The sequence below is a fragment of the Pleurodeles waltl genome, chromosome 6 (assembly GCF_031143425.1).
Source record: "Pleurodeles waltl isolate 20211129_DDA chromosome 6, aPleWal1.hap1.20221129, whole genome shotgun sequence".
In the NCBI taxonomy this organism is placed as follows: Eukaryota; Metazoa; Chordata; class Amphibia; order Caudata; family Salamandridae; genus Pleurodeles; species Pleurodeles waltl.
Window position 1 is genome coordinate 997,907,981 of NC_090445.1, and position 20,421 is coordinate 997,928,401.

The 20,421-nt window shown below is 42.7% G+C and overlaps 1 protein-coding gene across 7 annotated transcripts in view; it reads right to left on the minus strand.

The window, feature by feature from the left end:
- The window catches only part of SGMS1 (sphingomyelin synthase 1), a 668,505-nt gene that overhangs the window by 190,634 nt on the left and 457,450 nt on the right, over window positions 1-20,421 (minus strand). For 3 of the 7 annotated variants that reach the window (XM_069239882.1, XM_069239885.1, XM_069239878.1), the window contains exon 1: window positions 18,316-18,388. The exons of 2 other annotated variants lie outside the window; for them this stretch is intronic. The gene's annotated coding sequence lies outside the window, so the exon portion shown is untranslated. Of the gene's footprint in view, window positions 1-18,315; window positions 18,451-20,421 lie in introns of those variants that run through there. 2 more of the 7 variants (XM_069239884.1, XM_069239883.1) reach the window with 1 other exon arrangement.

Consider the following 20,421-nt stretch of genomic DNA (forward strand, 5'->3'; position numbering starts at 1 on the left):
GTTTTGTTTTTGAATGTCAGAAATGTATATTTGTGAATGTTGAGATGTTATATTGGTTTCACTGGTAATAATAAATAATTGAAATGGGTATATATTTTTTTTTGTTAAGTTGCCTAATAATTATGCACAGTAATAGTCACCTGCACACACAGATATCCCCCTAACATAGCTAAAACTAAAAACAAACTAAAAACTACTTCCAAAAATATTCAGCTTTGATATTAATGAGTTTTTTGGGTTCATTGAGAACATGGTTGTTGTTCAATAATAAAATTAATCCTCAAAAATACAACTTGCCTAATAATTCTGCACTCCCTGTAAAGTTAGGAAAGCTGGGAAAAATAGAATTTGCTCCTTAACTTCTCTAAATAGTTTATCGCATTATTCCCTTCTGAACCTTGGAAATTTGATTCACTAAATAATGCTACTGTTTTTTAAGCCTTTCCAGGTCCTTAAAGCCACCACATTTCCCAAGAAGGGCTCGAACAGATCTTAAAGTACAAGCGCATGATAGTGACTGGTTAGTTACAAGACCTCAGTCAATATCTTTGTGTGATTTAAGAGGTGTATTCCAGAGCATGCCTTATTGTTGCTATCACTTTTAAAGCAGTGCTTTGTTACTCAGAAGCATAAGCGCTTTTTAACATGAGCAAAGTAACATTACAGTAGCCACTGTCAATTCTAAAGGGTAGAGGGATTTTTAGGTCTGCTAAATCTTACTCTCATTTTCCTTATTCTGTTTTTGTGAAGATTTTCTTCACACTTTTGACTTCCATGAACAATTTTTATGATGCATTATTATCTTACAATGTTTCTCAAGAAGCCACTGCAACTATATTCACAAACTTCTGTTCAGTCATAGCACACTGCACAAGTGCTGTCTCTCAGTCCGTGTCTTTCTAAATTCACACACTTAAGGACTATTTCTAAATTCACATACATAAGGACATTATGTTGTGACATCCAGTACCATCAATGTTTTCCGCAAGCACTGATTTGAGTTTCTGCTCCACAGCAGAGGTTCGGCTTGATAAAATAATTTTTCAACAATCATGCTTGCAGGATGGTTCGCCTGAAATGCCTAGTAAAACAGTTCTCCTAGCAGGAGAACAGGCTTGTAGCGATCTTGTAAATGAATGCTTCAGTACTGTGTAAATCAAAGTGCTTATCTGATTTAAAAAAAAAAAAAAAAAATCATCAGTGCATAGATCTCTTAACTAGGAGTAATACAGTTAAACCTCATCCCATGTTTTCCTAGTTTCTCATGTCAAGACTCAAAAGATCTCAACTTTGCTTTTAACAGGTAAATCATCCCTGCTAAACAGAATATAATAATCGATGCATTTAATCAGGTAAACCAACTTCTTGCTTTACACTTTTAAGCTAGGTGTACAAGGATCTTTTACATTAATCATTTTTTGTGTTATACTTGTTTTGGTATTACCATAAAAATAATATCCAGCACACAACACAGCAAGGTAATCATTTAAACTCCAGCGCATATTCCAACAAACACCATTGTCAGAAAAATACATGATACTTCCATCTTGTCTCTTGTGTTTGGAGCCTCTCGCCAATCATTAGCTGAAGTGTGTGCCTGGTCATACACCTCGTTTCTTCCAATGTTCTTAGTCTTCTTCGAAGGTGGCCTCCAAGCAAATGTTGAAGTTTACATTGCTCTCCACTTTAAGTTGGGAGTAGGATGGTTTGTTGGAGATGTGTGTAAGCAGGCAACGATTTTAAAATATATTCTTACTGTTCAAAAACATAGATGTGCTCCGCGCATTTTGTAACCTCTCCTCAGATCAAGTAACGATTATTGTAGTGCATATTTCTCCATTTTTGCTCATTCGAGGCACTTCTACCCGCTAAGCTTGTTTTATGAACTTCAACAAATCCTAGGGGTCCTTTCTGTCAGCAGGCAGACTGTCAACAATTTTAAAGAACTCTAAATGAGTTACTAGCTTAACTTGTCTTGGTCAAACGTTTGTATGTAGGCACGGGGCATAGAAAATTAGCAGCACTTGGGGGATATGAAACTCCTTTGAAGGCCGAGTGCTATGTTCCTTCGAGGCAGCCGGGAATTGGGCCTGAGAGTAGTTAACGATACCCGAGGGCCAGACTGGCTAACCCTTATCTGGCACTTTGTATCTGGCCTTCGTGCTCACTTTCTTCATCGATTTCAAGGATCATGGAACCACTAGACACCCGGCGTCTGGTGGGTAACAGGAAAGTAGAGAATATTGCTTTGCGCTTAGCATCATATTATGAAGGAATGCAGCGTGTCGCTCAGGGTGTAAGAGTAATTGTTCTTTCGAATGTACATGAGTCAGAAAAACAGGTACAGGCCCAGTGCTCATTAGTCACTATCCAAAAATGCCAGTCCTTCATTTTATTCCCGCCTCTAGAATTCCCTCAAATGCCTTCATTTCCAGCACTATTACGCCTAAAATATCAATGTGCTTATTTCGCAGCTTGTTGACTATCAGAACAACTGAGGTAAAACAACCAGGAAAGGCATTTCACCCAAAAGTCTCACTAGCGTGTTTAGACACAATCAAAAAAAGAGGATCACGATTAGGTTGATCACATCAGTTGTGCCATGTTTTGGTGCTTAATTTACTGCTGCAGCTATGTGGAAGGCAGATGAAAACTAGCATTTTAAAAGCTTATCAAAACACCAAATTCTAATGGTTGCTTGTCTTAGAAACATGATTGTTGTGGTCATCATCCAGAAAACGAACATATTAATAGCTCTGAACAGGTGCTTGGATAAAATGATTCAAGGTTCAGAGATGTTTGCTTTGCCAAAATGCCTTTTAACACCACACTCTGGTTATAAGAGGAGAATACAGAGTTGGTTGTTAAAGGCAGCAATGTAATAGGGTGATCACCTGGCATTGATGCAAATTCAGGACAGGACTGTAAAAAAATTCAGGACAAAGGGTCAAAATTCAGGACAAAAATTCAGGACAAAGGGTCAAAATTCAGGACAGAAATTCAAGAACAAACGTCAGTTTTACACACACACACGCGCAAAAGAAGCCATGCCTCAGTATGTTGTCAGTGCATTTATTTACTCTTTTTTTTTTTTTAACATAGCACTATTTATTCACTGTGGTCCTTTTGTGATTGCTTCCTGTATAATACATTCCGGTGTCCCATTACGTCCTTGTTCAGCAGTAAATTAATTCCCTTCAGTACTGCAGCAAGGCCATAACCCCCTACCCAAATCTACCCAATCTTTCTTGAAGAGAAAGTAACAGCAAATTTTCGATTATGTTTCTCAACATTTTAAAAACCCTGGCAAACAGTTTGGGAAACAAAGGTAATTAACCTTATGCTAGTTTAAACAAATTGAACAAAAACATCTGGCTTTCCCCAACCGCTCATGGACTTTCAACCTAATTTTTTTTTTAAAGAGGCAGGGCAGATGGTGTAGGCGACAGTCTCACACCTAATGTCAGGATGGGAGGTACCCACAACTTGTCTGTAGTCTCACAGCACTAGAGTGTACATCTGGGACTCCATATTTATCTCACGAGTCTACTCTGCTCTCTATGACACTGCACCACTCTGCTTTACAGCACTCTCTGGCACTCTATTGTATGCCACTCTACACCACTGCACTCTATGCTATCCTACCCCATGCCACTCGTACCACTGCACTGTACGCCACTGCCCTCTACTCTGCACCACTGTACTCTGCGCCACTCTACTCCACTTGACATAACTGCACTGACACTCTACTCTGCAACATTTCACTCTCCGCTACTGTACTGTACACCAATCTACTCTGTACTACTGCATTCTATGTTACTGCACTCTGACACTCTACATCACTCCACTCTACGTGAGTTCACTCTACAGCACTATACTCTATACTATGCCACTGCACTCTCTGCCACACGAGTCTACTGTGCACTCTATGCCACTGCACTACTGCACTCTCTGCAACTCTATTGTATGCCACTCTACTCCGTCCCACGCCACTCCACGCCACTGCACTCTAAACCACTGCACTCCACACCAATGCACTCTAAACAACTGCACTGTACCCTGCACCACTGGGCTCTATGCCACTGCTCCTATGCCGCTCTTCTCCACTCCACACCACTATGCCACTAACTTTTAGCCATGAACAGCAGCCAGTCTTGTGTATAACATGGTTAAAACACATTGGCAAAGCCAATAACTCTTGCGTGGAGGAGACGTATTGGCTTTGCCAACATTTGTTAGTACTATGAGATACTGAGGCCCCTAAAAGAACTGTGAATGTGTAAGTCCTTATTTTAAACATGCATTCAACGCCTCGTCAGGAATAGTAAGCGCTATATAAATACAATTACATCATAATATAGGCTGCTACAAAATGCACAAATACATGTTGTTTAAATTTAAAAAACGTGCATCTCAAATACAGATTTGAATAATATACAGTTTATACCTAGTACTAACATTTTTTATAACACTCCATTAAAACTACACACTCCACAGCTCACCTTATCTTTGCCATCAGAAAGCTTCAAGTGACTCCTTTGGTTAAAGTGGATGCAGGTTTTCAAGCCCCTTTACATTTGCAGATTTACCAGTTGCCCACATTTGCACTTCTTTAGGGAAGGAGACACACTTGTGAGAAGGTCTGTTTCTTATCTGTCTGCCCCTCCCTCCCTCTGAGCACAGAAGACTCCCTGCCTTCCACTCCAGATGGGGTAACTAACCTGCACGTAATTTCGTCCTGCTGTTCTTTGTCCTTTTGGTGAAAGGCTAAAATTAACGACAAATGCTGTCCATTAAGCTTTTCATCACGGACAATGGACGGCATGGCGAAATTACGGGCGGACGGGTGGTCAACCTACAGGTAATGAACGGAATGCTTTAATCTCAGCCACAGGGCCACACCCCCAGTCCATCATTTTGCAACCACTATACCTCTCTAGACATAGACCAGCCAAATGCAAATCATTCTTGACCATCATCTTAAAGTTGGCTCCTTTCAACTGATATGAAAGCTTCGATCTTTCCCTAACACAAGGATGAAGACTGATCGAAAGGCTTTCCCCAATATTGCTTACTCTGAATGCAATTCCCTCGAGTAACGCTCGGAACGTTCAAGAATTAATGTTCTGTAGGAAGATGCACAAGAACTTCCTTCTCAAGGACTCATTTCGCCTGCAAAGATCGGAGTATGCAGGAAGCCTACACAGTAATTAGCATACAGTTATATTTGTAGCACTATACCATACCCTCGATCGACTGAATTGATGATTCATGTGCAAGAAAGTGGCTTGTGCTCAGAAGTCTGTTTTTTTTTTTTGCCCATTTAAATCAAGGTACTACTAACAGAAAATGTAATATGCTCAGGTGTTTAAGGCTGAAGCTCGAACCATGTGGAAAGTTACCAGGCGACTGAAAGACATATGGGGCCGTATCAATCGAGGAATGTGCAAAGTACAAATGTCCATAATCAAAGATGAAAACATTAACAAAGCCTGACAATGCAGTAATTGAATTTATAAAGGTTACTTACGAAGTTATGATCTTTAAATTCTTAAAAATGAACTATTTTGCTTTGGCCCAAATACTGGACCTAATATTCAATGTTCAGTGAAATAAGATTATACGATTTGGGAAGAACTCTAATAGTCACTTGATTGACAGCAGAGTGTTTCAACATAACAGATAACAAAGGTAAGTAAAATCTTTTTTTCCACAAAGTGGCTTTACTGTTCCAACCCAAGTACACTGGCCTCTAGATAATGGCAACATCCTGCTCAGTGGACACCCAGACTCCACAATGGCTCCAATACCAGCATCAAACATTTAAGCCATAGTAAATTTCTTAAGTCATAAGAAATTTCAGAACATCAAAACTCTACTAAAAGATCAGCACTGGCTCCTTTTGGGAGGCCACACCACCTTCAATACCACATGCATCATCTTACAAAACCATTACAACTAGTGAAAGGTTCCTATCCTATCTGGCTGACAAGCTTACCATCTCCGTAGCCTTTGGCACACATACATCCCAAACATAATCGATGAAGAAGGCCAAGAAAGAAAAAACTGACAGGCCTTCCACATATATCCACCTAGGATCTCATTGTATCATCAATACAGCCCGACCCTTCTTTAATTTGAGATAGAGCTCAAGGCACTTCTTTAAAGAAGGCTAAATCATAACAGTTATTAGTCAACCTCCCTGATTCACTGGTTGTATTCCTGTCTTCGCCCATGTACAGTGTTTCTCTCTTGCAACTAGGAGCACACCATGCACATAATGCATGCATACTCAAGCCAATGAGGAATGAACAGGGGAATTGAAGGTATATGCTGAAAGGCAGATGCTGTGTGCTGGTTAATCCACTGTCTTGTATATAAAAACATTGAGGTCTCCGCTTTTGTGATTTGCCTTGAAAGTTTACCACTCGAGTGCAGAAACTGCCTGAAGAACTTAAGCTCCCGACTGTCAAAACCATCTGTTTCCCTAAGATGACCTCAACTGTCAAAAGGGTGGGGAATACCCTAGAAAGCCAGACAACACTTACAAACTCCGGAGTTTTTGACAATTAACTTTTTCTTTATTTTTATTTTTTATAAGGCCTAATTTCGCCCTGGACACGGTGGAAGATTTTTCTTGTCAAGGGCAGGACTAATTTACTGTCCAGGGTGGGAAAGAAAAATGAACAACCTCAAAATTGTATGGGGCAAGAGGCTTCTCCACAGAAAAATATTCCCAAGAGAGAAAAAGAACAAAATGTTTGAAAGAGGAAATACGCTTTTTTTAAAGTGTTTACACGTGGGCATGGCAAACACTCTAAATGTATCAATGTCTAAACAACCACACATGCAGCTAGTATGCCAGAAAATCTACAACTGTCACACCTTTATTTACTCATTTGAAAAGTGAACAAAGTTCATGGCTTTGTGGGTGGATCTTGGTCCCCTGGCGGGGACACACACACTTAAATACATTATACAACCTCCCTCCCCCTGAATTTCTATGGTTCTGTATGGCTAAAATGTCAACCTAACTATGACGTCCCTGTAACTTTTGTATTTTTCAGTGAACTTGTATGTTTTTTTTTTAACACGCATGCTAATATTTGTGTCAGGTTGCGGCCAGCCAATTAGGGCCTTGCTTTTCCTCCGAATCTAAGGAGACTCCATAGGTGATCCACATCCCTATATATACAAATTTGGTTTTCATGTAGTAAGTAGAAAACTCCTGAACGGATTTACACAAATTAACAAAAAGGGATCTTTCTGGACCAAGAGCTACCTTTCTGCCAAATCTGATGTACTTACGTCCAGTGGTTTCAGTGCTATTGCTTCTCAAAATCGGTACAGAAAAAGGAATGGGGAAATGTGTTTTTGGAACTCTGGGCACACAAATTTTGGGGACCACGGGAGGGGGGGGGGGGCCTGAAAGCCCCCACAGTCCCAGCTGGCTCCCCGCCTCTTGTGGCTCACAGAGAGAGAGATGCTAAAATAGCTCCCTCCCTTTAAGAGTAGTTGTCTTTGTCTCCCTGCCTGCATCTCCGAAGGCAGAGACACAAATGAAACCTCTGCTCGGGCTTGGCAGCAGTGGTCAAAGCTGCAGCCAAGCCACAGCAGACAGCTATGTCCCGGGGTGGGAACCCCAGGACATTGCAGGAGTCGTCCCTGGAGGGTGGCGGTCCCCAAGGCCATTAGTAGCTCCTCGAAGGTGGACGAGTGCAACCCCCTGTCTGCTCCCTCCAGGAGCAAAAATAAATAAATAAAAAAAGCACCAGGGAGGTGGTGGTGCTTGGGGGATGCGTGACCCAAAAAAACCTTTTCTTTTTTAACATTTGCCCCGGAGATGTGGCAGTCCCTGGGGCTGTAGGCAGTGAGGGGGAGCTAAGCGGTCAGTGTGTCCCTAACCTGGTCCCTCTCTCTTTTGGGACTCGGCTGAAGCACAGTCCTAAGATGGCTGCCAACACTTCCTGGTTTGAAGTGTTGGCAGTCAATCACAGCTCTGCATTAGCTATGCACAAGCTCCTTATCTTCGCGAAGTTGTCCTGGCCAGAAATATATCAATTTGTAATCCCTTTGATAGCTCTAAAACTACTGAACGGATTTACACCAAACATTGGAAAATTTTGTGAAGATTTGTCAAACGGTGCCAAAGACACAGGCAAGTCAAAAAATGCCTTTTCTATGGAAACATGGTCCTAACTATAACTACATAGTGGGGACTGCCAGTAGGTAATACTATATATATACATATATGCACACACACATATATATATATACATATACACACACACATTAATTATAATAATAATAATAACACACACACTATGTGTTCCATTTGCACATGGAGTTCAACACAAACTAGCTTCCATTAAAGTAATTAACAAAAGCGTCCAAGTAAATTAAGTAGCCAAGAAGATGACAATATGTCTGTTGTAGGGCCAAATCAACAAAAGCATCAAGTGCTGAGATCCGAACTTATCATTACATAACTTAAGGTTCCCCACCTCACACAGACCTCGTGGCAGTAGGGTTCAATTAGTGTTCTTTGCCGTTGTATACTGACTGAAAATTAAACCACTGAACTCTCAGGAACGGACGGTTATGCCAACCTAGGGTGTGTATTTATTGGCTGGCATTTTGCAGCTCCTTCCTTCTTTCCACTATTCCCTTATTGTTGCCATTGGGAGGGTGAATGGAACCAAGTCACTGGGACTTCCGTTACTCATCTTGCTTTTATCTGGAAGCAGGGAGCACATGATCATGTTCTTAAACATACATGCACTAGCAAGAACGAATCCATCCCCCATTTCTTCTGATGTCATTTTGCTTTTCCTTCTAGGGGCTTAGGAGGGGTGAGGCTTTTTGGGAAGAGTTTGAATTGCAAGCAGAGCCAGAACATCTGCTTTCAGTTATTGTAGGGTGGGGAGGAGAAGTGCAGATTCTTGTACGAGAGGGGGATGCGGAGTCCTCTTTCTCTGGGTTTTCTTGCACTAACTTAGCTGACTTTTCCCTTCTCCATGCAATTCATTTCATTTTAGTTACATGTAGGTGAAAACAAAAAGGTGCATCATTTCTGATTTTCATCAATGCAAATTACTATATTCATAGCACTGCTGGTTATACAGTAATTACAAGCACTGGAAAAGCCAACAGTCTCACCCATGTGACCATTCGGGATGCTGTACAGCATGGCTAAAAACCACTGGCAAAATCAATAGGTCTTAATGACGAGACCCATTAGCTCTGCCAATGCTGGTTTCTGCTTGCCCAGACATGCCAACTGACCCATGTCACTTATGACACCATCAGTCAGTTTTTACTTTTTACCTAGCAACACTTTCCAGTCTGTTTTTCGCTAGCTGACCTATATTCCCAATTTTCCTATTTGGAAATATATGGAATGTAGTGTACGCTCTTGAGCGAGCCTCTACATTTACAATCGTTATTTACTTCCAACACGGAAAGGTCAAAGTGGCAGGAAGCAACAGAACAACTGGAGGGGAAACAACAGAGGATGCTGGGGTGGCAGGAAACTGGAAGAGAACAAAGTAGGGAGGGGATTGGCGAGCAACGGGGAAAGAGCAACAGTGAATTAAAGGGGGGATCAATTGACTAAGAAAGCAATTTGACAGGGGCTGGGAAGAAGGGTGATTTGGGGGAAGAAGCACACAAGGGCAAGAGCCTCACTGGGGTGCAGGGGAAAAGTACACAAGGGAGGTATTAGGAAAACAAAAGCACTAAGAAGAAAAAAGTAGAACAAAGTAGTAGAACAAAGTAGTGACTAGAAAAGCGAGCAGTGAAAGGACATGGTCATGTATCCACGCTCTAGGGGCAGGATAAACACAAGAAGAGAAAGCCAAGTCCACATGGCTAATGAGTGAGAAGCAAGGAAATGAGTGACAAAGGTAAGCAATGAACAAGCTCCAATCCCACTGCAAGTTACATAGCATCTTAGAACAGACAGCATGTGGGCTGTCTTATGCAAGACCCAATGGTCATGCCATTTCTCTTTGATATGTTATTGATCTTGTTTTCTAAATCATCTTTTTTGTAATGCAGATTGGTTTGTCATTTTCCTATTCTTTTTTCAGGCTAGTCACACATTAATTTCCGTTAGGTCATAAAGAGGACACTGACATGTATACTAAGCATTGTAGCATTGCTTCAAAGTAGTTTTGGTTGCTTTGCAAATTGATTGGCAAGTAATGAGGCAAGGAGTAGGCATTTTAAAATGCCAAATTCCTGAGACAGCATTGTGTGTTAAGGATCGAGCGCAAAGCGCTCTGACCTTGGTGTAATCTCTCTGTGGGCTTTTAACCATGCTCATCAGTTTGGTTAGTTAGTGGGCTTGTCTTTTAAATTCGCTTGATTCAATTAGTGAAAGGCATGCATACGTTATGCCTTTTCCAGTGTTTAGCCCGCCTGGAGCGCACCTGCCAACTTCTGAAAACATACATGGCTCCATGTTTTCAGTATGGTTTCTGGACTACATGTTCTCTTTAATTCATAGGCAGCCCGATCTCGCTGGGCAGTAGTAGAGCACTTTGCATGACATCATCCCTGTTACATGGATATGTGCACTTTTGCCAGTTACATGAATAATTGCACTTTTGCCGGTATACTTTTCACTGCAAGTGAACTTCTGTTTCCTTGTGTGTCTGCTTTGCGCTCATGGCGGCTGTCGGCACACTTAAGTGAAATTGTTTTACTTTTCACTTTCAGTTTATGTAGCAAGAAAAGTTTTGTTAGGAGTTTACAGCGCTAACAGCTGTAACTCGAGCAATCGTGAGACCCATTGCAATGCAAATGCTTGTTTTTATTTAGGATTTCTACATAGCACTTTTAGTGTTTACAGACTTTTTAAACTGCTTCAGGGAACAAGTAGTGAGGGCATGGAACTTCAAGAAACATCTAAGATCAAGGATAGCCCGGTTCATAGGCAAAGGTTTACAAGCAGAGCATTTGTAAGATCTTGCACTGAACCATTAGTATCCAGCTGTCATGATGGTTAGCAAGTTCAGAAAGATCAACGTTAGGCTTACTACCTGCATACATTTCTATAGTAACAGAAAGGGTACTGCAATTCTTCATGCACAGCCTTCTAGAGGATGCAACATATTTTGAAGCAGGTTATTCTCTGACCAGGGCCCTAAAGGCTATGGTAACAGTCTGTGTGGCACAGCATTATGGGATGTACAGTGTGGTTATGGGTTCTTTTCAGTTTGCTAATGGGTTTTGGCTGGGAGCCAAGAGTACCTGGCACAAAAAAATGCAAATGATTTTGCTGTAATCACAAGACCTGAAACAAACCTTTATGGAGTTGTTAACACAAGTGATGCAACTACTCCTGATGACCCTATTAACTTGAGAGATAAACTGAGAAAATAACTCACAATCCCAATCCAGGCTTATTACACTTGTGCACACTATAACCCAAGAAAACCATAATATAAACATGTCTACATGCAGTACAACTCAGATATTTGATGCTGGAAGAGATACTAAAATTTTAGTAACTGGTATGAATCTTAAAGGACCATCCAATCTTCTTCATGATTAGGAACAAGGAAGGTGTTAACTTACAAAAAGAAAAGAGCTTCCTTTAACTCCTTATTGGTGTCCGCAAACCTATTGCAGCCTGCGAGGATTTGGGGTGGAATATATGGTATGGCTGGATAGCCCTAACAAGCAGTACACTCACAAATATAGTTTTGGGTCCAGTTAGGTATGTTTACTCAACTTTATGCACAACCCTAGGTAGCTGTGGCTGCGAGCAATAAGGCTTAGCAAAAGAACAAGGGGCAAAGCATTTAACAACACCAAACAGAAATAAACAAGACACCAGAGTAGCAGGGTAGGAAAAAACAATTAGATTTTTATGTTACCTTTAGAGACCTTGATCATCAAAATCCATTGGAGGGTTCTGGAGATATAGGCTTTTAAAGGAATAAATAACTTTAGGATCAACCGAAAACAGGCACTAGTCAACAAAAAGCTTTGGACAATTTTGTTTAAGTTTGGAAAAATTTGTCTGACAACTCTGGCCCGAGATAGGCAACTAGGTCCTACAGAACAAAAGTCCAGGGTGCCAGAGAGGATACTTTGGACAGTTACCTTGTCACTAGAGTGTCTTTAGTGAAAGATCCAAACCTTACAGGATGATCGCCATAGACGATAATGATGCTGATGGATACAGGCTCAAAGATGCTAGGGGTGCTGTGCGGTCCAAAGGGATGAAGTCCAGTCGAGTCATTGGTCCACAGCTGAGTGGAGGCAACTCTGGTCACAGAGTATGGAGTCCCACAAAATCCTCTTTGCAGGGTTCTGATGGATGCTGATTCCAACTTTGCACTTTTGCAACATAATGGTAATGGTGCAAATCTTTGGTGGAGGCTGCTGTCCCTCCTGGATGATGAATCTGGTCACAACCAACACTCATGAGTCCAGCAGACACAGGTGCACCTTTTGGCTATCTCCAAATTGTCCTTGGGGGTACCAGATGTCTGGTACATGCAAGACATCTGCAGCTGTATTGTCCCCAGTGCTGTTCTAGGGTGCCTGCCAACTGACTCTTAGAGTCTGTGCTTCAGTCTGGAGCCGGGGGATCAGCGTTTACCCGAGTAGGCATGGAGGGCAGGGTCCCAAACTCTACTAGCCCAAGGTTTAGCAGAGGCAGTCGCTCTAGCTTGGCAACCTCATTTTGTGTGCTTCCAACGGGTGCTGAGTGGTCTTCCTCTCATCCTCTTTCCAGATCCAGCGAGTACTGAGGGTCAACGTGCCAGGGTGCTACATTTATCCCAGAAACATGCCCTGAGGGGACCATGCAGTCACTAGCCAATGGCCTACTGGGTCCCCCACCTACCTAGTGACGAAGCTGTAGTGATGTGCGGCATCTGGCTGTTCTAGAATGCCACATGCTTGCCCCCAAGATGGCATGACTCTTCCTCAGTTGCGAGAAACACCCTAGAGGTGTGGCTAACCAGGGAAAACACACCCACGGCAAAACTGGCTCGGAGGAGAGTTTCCCACCTCTGGCCCTGTCTCCATACTGTCTACAAAAACAAAAGGTATCCTGCTCAGGGGTGTTGGGCCAGGTGGCCCATCAACGGCAGCTTCCCCTTTTAAGCACACCTTCGGGTTAATCCCATGAGTGGCCATCCTGGCAGAGGTGGTAAAAACCTTGCTGCTGCAGCACTGCCTTTGTCCTTGAGCCTGGGAGCAGTTTAGACGTCTCTACAGGTGGTCAAAAAGCTGTCTCTATGTGTGTGGCTTGGTGAGGCAGCTGGACGAGCAAACCACAGAATAGTCACTTTTCTAAAAGTGGCCAACTATCTATAGAGACAATAATTTCAACCTGAGCACCAGATCACATTTAATGTCACAATTAATTTGATACCTCACATGACTCAGTTTGGCAGTCCCAGTCAAAAGGAAGCCTGGTGTGGATGCCACCTGGTAACCTTGTGTTAGTGAATTGGTCTACCAACTTTACAGACAGCAAAACGACAATTTGGAAATGTTTCTGTCAAGGCATATCTAAGTAGATATGCCTCAATTAACAAAATATAGCTCCCTGCCCTAGGGCTCTTCAGGCCTTCCTTGAGGGAGACTTACATATAACGTTGAGGGACATGGTGGCGTTGCCATGAGTTTAATTGGCAAAGTCGAACTGACACTGAGAACGGTGCCCTTCTAGACTGCAGCAGGAGGCTGGGAACCATTTTGTGTCTTGTCACAGGAAAGGTGGCACAAACAGTGCAGCAGCCCTGAGTAGACACTCTGCCTTACATGCCCTGGGTACTATATGCTAAGGACTTATAAATAAGCTTTGCCTTGCCCATTTGGTGTATCCAATTCGACATACTTTCGATGTGGTCAGATCACTAGCACTGAGATCTGGTTTGCAGGACTCAGTACACTACAAGCCGAAAAATAAGCAGCATCAGTCCAAAAATGTGGGGGTGAAAATGCAAAAAGACCTTTCTTTGCAAAGCCCTTTAACATTTGCATAAAATCATGTGATGCAGGAATGCCTTCCAGACAACCTGTTCTATAACACCCTAAATAATATATCTTCTGCCATCTCAGTAACCTGTACGCCAAAAACGAATAGCTCTCTTTTTGTATTTTAACTATGCAATTCCAAGACCACATAATCAGCTAAGTTCAAACTAACATGCAATACAAAGCAAATTTTTGGCACAAGTGTCACATCATCGTGGGATTCTTAGAGCAGACTGTCTGGAAGGCAGGCATGTTGCACAAGTTTCAACACAAGGTGAAAGCAGAGTCGGCCTTTGCTAGGATAGCACTCAGGACAAAAGGCAATGTGGCGCCGTCGCTACTGCTGGTGAACAAAATGAAGCACCAGGGAGGTCTTACTTAATCTGCCAGAGACTGATCTGCAAACAGAGAAATACCAGTGACCCAGCCTCTTAACATCAGCATTTTTGCTTCTCCTCCAAACCACTTGGATCCCCCAGGATGCTGCCAAGTGGTCTGTTGAGAGAATTGGAGGGATGTCTGTTGAGAGCAGCGGTTGATGTGCGGTGAAAGGGGGTTAGATGAAAATAAGAAGGCAAGGAAGAGGCAGATTAGAAGTTAAAACAAGCATTGGCAAAGCCAATAGGTCTTGCATATGCAAGACCTATTGGCTTTTCTAATGTTTTTAGCCATGTTGTTCTTCTGTGCAGCATGGCTAAATGTTTGCAAAAAGGTGCCCTGGACACATCATAGCACTTTTTTTTATGCTTATGGTGGGTGGGTAGCACAGACAACGGCTGAGAGGGAAGAAGCAAGACAGACAAGTGAGAAGCAAAATGGACATGCGGAGTTGGGAGGGTGGAAGTAACACGGCCCAGGGCATAGAAGCTGTGCTGCCAAGTGTGGGATGGAATGGAAGAAGCAACACCGCCACAGGTGGGATGGGAGGGCAGAAGCAGGACGGTCCAGGGTGTGTTGAGGTGGGAGTGCAGAAGCAGAATGGCCCAGGGTGGGGTGAGGTGAGAGGGCAGAAGCAGAATGGCCCAGGGTGGGGTGAGGTGGGAGGGCAGAAGCAGAATGGCCCAGGGTGTGTTACACTGCTACTATTTAGTTCCCACTATTCTTGCTGTACATCTACTGCTTCAGAATGATCAAAAGATGTGCCTTTAGGGCCATTAGAAAAAAACAAGAAAATAAAAACATCTTTATACCTGTACTGTAACAGAAGTTAAACACTTCTTGCCAAAGATTATTTACCCAAAAATCAAGGAGACTATGTGTTGTTTATTGAATCCACTGTAGTGTTGGTGGAACAGTTATCACACATAAAGGAAAAACTTACGAAGCCCAGGGTATGGGTGAAGGACAGAAAAACAGAGGGGGTGGTGCATAAAAAGGGTTGTACAAGGAGACAAGTAAACCAAAGCAACACTACAAGGAAACTTTGGCGAGTTAAGATGGTGTTGCAATGAAACCACTGCTAAGCAAAAGGCATACTGAAACAATTAACAGTAAGAACCAGAAAACAGTCTCAAGAAAGCCGTGACAAAAATAAGAAGAGCAGTTTAGCTGAGAGGGCACCCAGTGAGCCATTACTTAAAGCTGGGGACCTAATCTGTTAATATTATTACATTTCCTAAGCAGTCACGGACCCCTTCATCTCATACTAAAACATTCCTAACTTGGGCTGCAATGTGCACTCAGAATTCTATTTATGCACTGGTTTTATGTCGCCCATTGACACCCCCTGGATGCAGCATGAGTGGATACTTTCACAAGAAAGTTGAGCAGAAATGCAGTCTTGAAGTTCATCTCCTGCAGGTGATATCTCTGGAATATGAGCAAGTGTAGGCTGACAGCAGAATTCTGGAGTCCCTCCCTCAAAGGAAATGTTACTTAACCATAAGTGTCTATATTTTGTAAACTGTGAGAAAAGGGTGGGGAAGCAAGCAACCCTGATTTAGTGCCTTGAAGACAGAGTCGAAATTACAATTTTTAGAATTGTTGACATGGTCATCTCTACAGCCCCCCTCACCCTGGAGCATACGTGTATCGAAGGTGCACATATATTTGTGTTCCCCTTTTTCTTTCTTCTTCGCTGTGTTATGTTATACGTATTTGTAGCACGCACTATCACCTGGGAGGGGCACTAAACAGGTGAGAGTCTAGCCTTACCTAGGCCAGGCAGGGCTATTCAAAGAGCCAGGTATTTAGCTGCTTGCAGAACTCAAGAAGGGGCTCTAGTAGAAGGCTCGGCCTCCGGATCCATTTCTGTTTGTGTGGGATGTGTGCGAGTAGGAGTCCAGCTGAGCGGAGGTGTCTGGAGGGTTTGTAGAAGGTGAGCAGACTGTAATCATACCTTTGGTCACCAATCAGACAAGAGCATATTTCTTGATATGCAATTATAAATGAGCGTGTTATCCTGCCAAGAAAGAATTGACAGATGATTGGCATAAAGGGCCAACATCCTGAAGTAACTGTTTGAAAATTGCTGTAATATGCTATGCACTAAAATCTGTTCAAACTGATTGTTACTCTCAAACCTCCTTTAAAGTCCTCAGTAAGTAACCTATAAATATTGTAAAATCCACAAAATAAGTCTGTTCTAGTATTATTGGGTTTGTCCAATATTTTTAAAATACACAGCTTGTTGTATTGGCTCTGAACTGTTTAAAATATTTGCTCAGCCTCCACTGCTTGGTGTGTTAGCCGCCGGCTACGCCCTGTTCCCCCCCCCCACCACCACCAAAAGCAGGGTCTAGTTGCGCCCCTGCCCACTGTTGTATCAGTGGTAAACAAATGCAATAATGGAGGTGATGAAAAAGTAATTTTAAAATCGCAATGGAAGCTGGAGAATGGAAGCAATAAGCATTTAAAATAAACTTATGTATCGGGTGAATGCACAAGGCACAGTCGGTAAAACTAGACTGCACACAACGGAACGACGGTCACAGAATGGTGCGAACTCCAGGATGTGAACAGGAGATACCACACCACCAACAGAGATAAGATCACCACTTCGCCAAGGACACGAAATGTAAACACAATTCTAAAAGCTGCCAACAACAACATTACTGTATGAGCCGGATTTGTTTATTTATATCCGTCTGCTAGCCAAAGAAGCTGCAGTTCTGGCGCGGCTACCAAGCCCCCGGGGCAATTATTCCCGAATCTGCTTACAATAAGAACTTCTCCCATTCAGTCAAGTCAGTTTCTGTGTTTTTCTTTTTTTTTTTTAGCGCATCCACGCTGAAAGAATTTGCTCCTTGCCATTTCAACGTTGAGTGAATGTATTAATAACACAGTGACTCAAAGTGGAGCACTTCCTAAATAACAGTAAAAAAAACAAAGGCCACGCCTGTAAACAGAGATCTCAAGTGGTCTCGTCAGGTGTGGATTAGTTTCCCCAGGACTGTTTCCTTGTGCGTTCTGGTAGGTGTAGTTGTGTATTTACCATCGGGAAATGCACCTGTACAACCAGACGTTTTGGCTTTTCCCGGAAAAAATGTAGTTAAGATTCCAGTAGCAACTATAACAGAGGGAAAAAACGACTGTAGGAGGTACTGGCGCCTGGCAACTTGCAATCTTCGAGTGCTGACTCACAACTGATATACACTTACTGATGATAGGTGCACGTGTGCAGACAACATTTCCTGGCTCAGGTAAATCTTCCCAAGAACCTTGAACCCTTTTCCCAGTACAACCAACAGCAGCTTCAATTTTTATAAATGAGAAAACCAATTTATTTCAGAGGGCCGAATAGAGCAACATTACTCTTTTGTTAACCAAGAGAGCTATGTTCGTGTCCTTGAGCCACAATGAAAACAGCAACTCGGGGGTCTGATTCAAAACCAACACTCCCTAAACATTAGTAGACAAGAACCCGAATTGAATGAAACGTACCTACAATCCCTGTTGCGCTAACAAAAACTCGACTCGGGACAACTGTTGACACGAAGAAAACAGACTGCCAGCACAGGGAAATGAGCTGCAAGCGCGTTACTGGTGCCTTTGACTGAGGTTTCAGGCACGGGGTTTGTTTACAGCATGTGATCTAAACTTGAAAGTCGTACACTTCACGGAAACGTTACCGGTTTCCAAAGCAGAAGAAAAACAGTGGTAAGCAGGCGTCTAAGGCAGGCAAAACCATTCTCGTTTTTTCATTCTCAGGTATGGTTTTGAGAAGTCTAGCTAGATAAACTTGGAGACAATTGGGGGGGGGGGGGGGGGGGGAGGAGGGTTGTATGAAAGCGAGATACACCGACACGCACCAGGCTCTGAAAAGTGAATAAGCAAACCGTTTCGGCGTTCTAAAATGCAGGTTTTACTTACCAAAAACCGGGCGCTCGCAGGACTGTTTCTTCCCCGAAGTGGCAGCCTTCAGACCGAAGGGACGTCCGCAGTTCTGTGAAAGAAGTGGTAAAAGTGTTTAGCGGGAGGCCCAGCCCAGGAGAGGAAGCCTGCAGTGACACTTGTGGGCGGATACATTTCCGCCCGTGCAGGCGCGCGGGCCAATGGTGCGAGGCCGACCCAGAGCCGCCCTCCCCGCGAGGAACGGGGTGTGTCACCGAAAGCAGCTTTCACGGTATGCTGGGAGGGGTAGCACTCGCTTTACCAGTTAGTTCCCTTTTTGAGAGAAATGAGCTGCCAAGACGACCAGTGCATTCCAATCGTGTAAGCTATGACTCGACACCTGAGGGCGCCCTGTTCAGCGCATGACGTATGCAGCCACGGTAAAGGTTATTTCCAGCAAACCGGTCAGAAGCTTGCCTCTCTTTTTGAAATCATAAACGCTATTTAAGTTTAATTGAATGCGCTCTTTATCGAAAACGGCTTCTGTGTGAGTAATCATTTTGAACTTGGATAAAAACAGCATGAAAACACTATAAACAAAACTACTCCCCTAATGGAATGTCATATGTCTGCTTGTAGTGCAACACAGGGGCTTGAAGCATAACATAACCACAAGTTATTATGTGGTTTATATAGTATTCAGATGTGGCATGGTGTGTGCGTTTTACATGTGTATTCATAGAAATTTTATTTATGCCATGATTTCCGCACAGAAACGAGTTAAACTGGGAAGATGGCCAAGAAAGCAATGAATTTCAATGCAGCGTAATTGAGAAGAACAACGTTCCCTACACATTTAATTGTCATTTATGGATCAAAGTTTAACAAGGAACCCCTTACTACATCAAAGGGTCAAAGTAAACGGACGCTGACATAAAACATATATAAAGTTTTCTTAACAAAAAAGGCCAGGCATCTATAATCGCACGAGCTGCAAAACTCATGATTTTTTATTCTGGCAAGTACTATCTGAATATTTAGAGATTTGTGTCCTACATTAAACCCATATAGGGAGCTCTGGGATCTGAACAACAGTTCACAGAAAAATGATTACTTTGCGGCGAATAGGAGGTGGCTGGATCCGTTGATCAATATTTATACAACACTTCCTCAAGAATTTGGATTGCACAACTATTTTATTTATGATTCGAAGTTACTGTATTCCTTGTAGTTTTATGTTGTGCATTTTCGACCCAGGTTATTGCTGTCTTACTTCCAGTAACATTAATGGGCAAAAGGACTTGCAGTGTTTTACTGTTAAAGATCAATGGAGTCAAAGTGATCCAATTACTTAATTTAACTCTACAATTCTTAATAAAAAAAAGGCAAAAAAGATTTCCAATTTATTCCACTCTGCCCTAGAAATTCTTACATCTCCTGTCTTAATTTCCTAAAAGTATTCCCTTTCCCATTTGCTTTCCACTGTTGAGCCAGGGAAGGACCTATTTAATTTCAGCAATGTAGAAGCTTTTCTTAAGATACAACATGGAGAGTTCTACCCGTACTGGTGTAAAATGCTCTCAGCTAACCCTGGATTTTAGTTCGGTTCCACAGCACTGCCATAATGGGCACCTTCCTTGTATTCTCTCTCTCTCAAATCCTTCTCCAATATACTTGCCTTAATTGACGTTTATGAAGGTGTGCTATCAAAGCAATGCACTTTCGTCTGAGGACTACCTCAAATGTATCCCAGAGGAGTGGTTAGAGTCAGAAGATCGTCAAAGCGGCAGCAGAAAGAGAAGCGCGGTGCGGCGCGCGCTCCTCAGGAATTCCTCGTAGCTTGTTGCTCCTCCCGCGAATCGTACGGACCCCTACAGAAGCGGCCTGTTTGATCAAAGTAAGAATTAAAAGAACCCCTACAGTGTAGCTCGTGGGGTGTGGAGTACTGTGATTTATCGTGAAATATTACCCAGTGCCTAGAATAGTATTGGTATACAGTATACAGTACACAGTATGCTGGTGAGCAAAGCTCGAGCACGTGGCATAAAAAAGGGACCAAAGACAGGTCTTAAATCAAAGGAGACTTTGAGGGTGCTTCAGCTCTCAGAGGTATTACAGGGGAATTATGAAGAAGGTGAAGGAGGA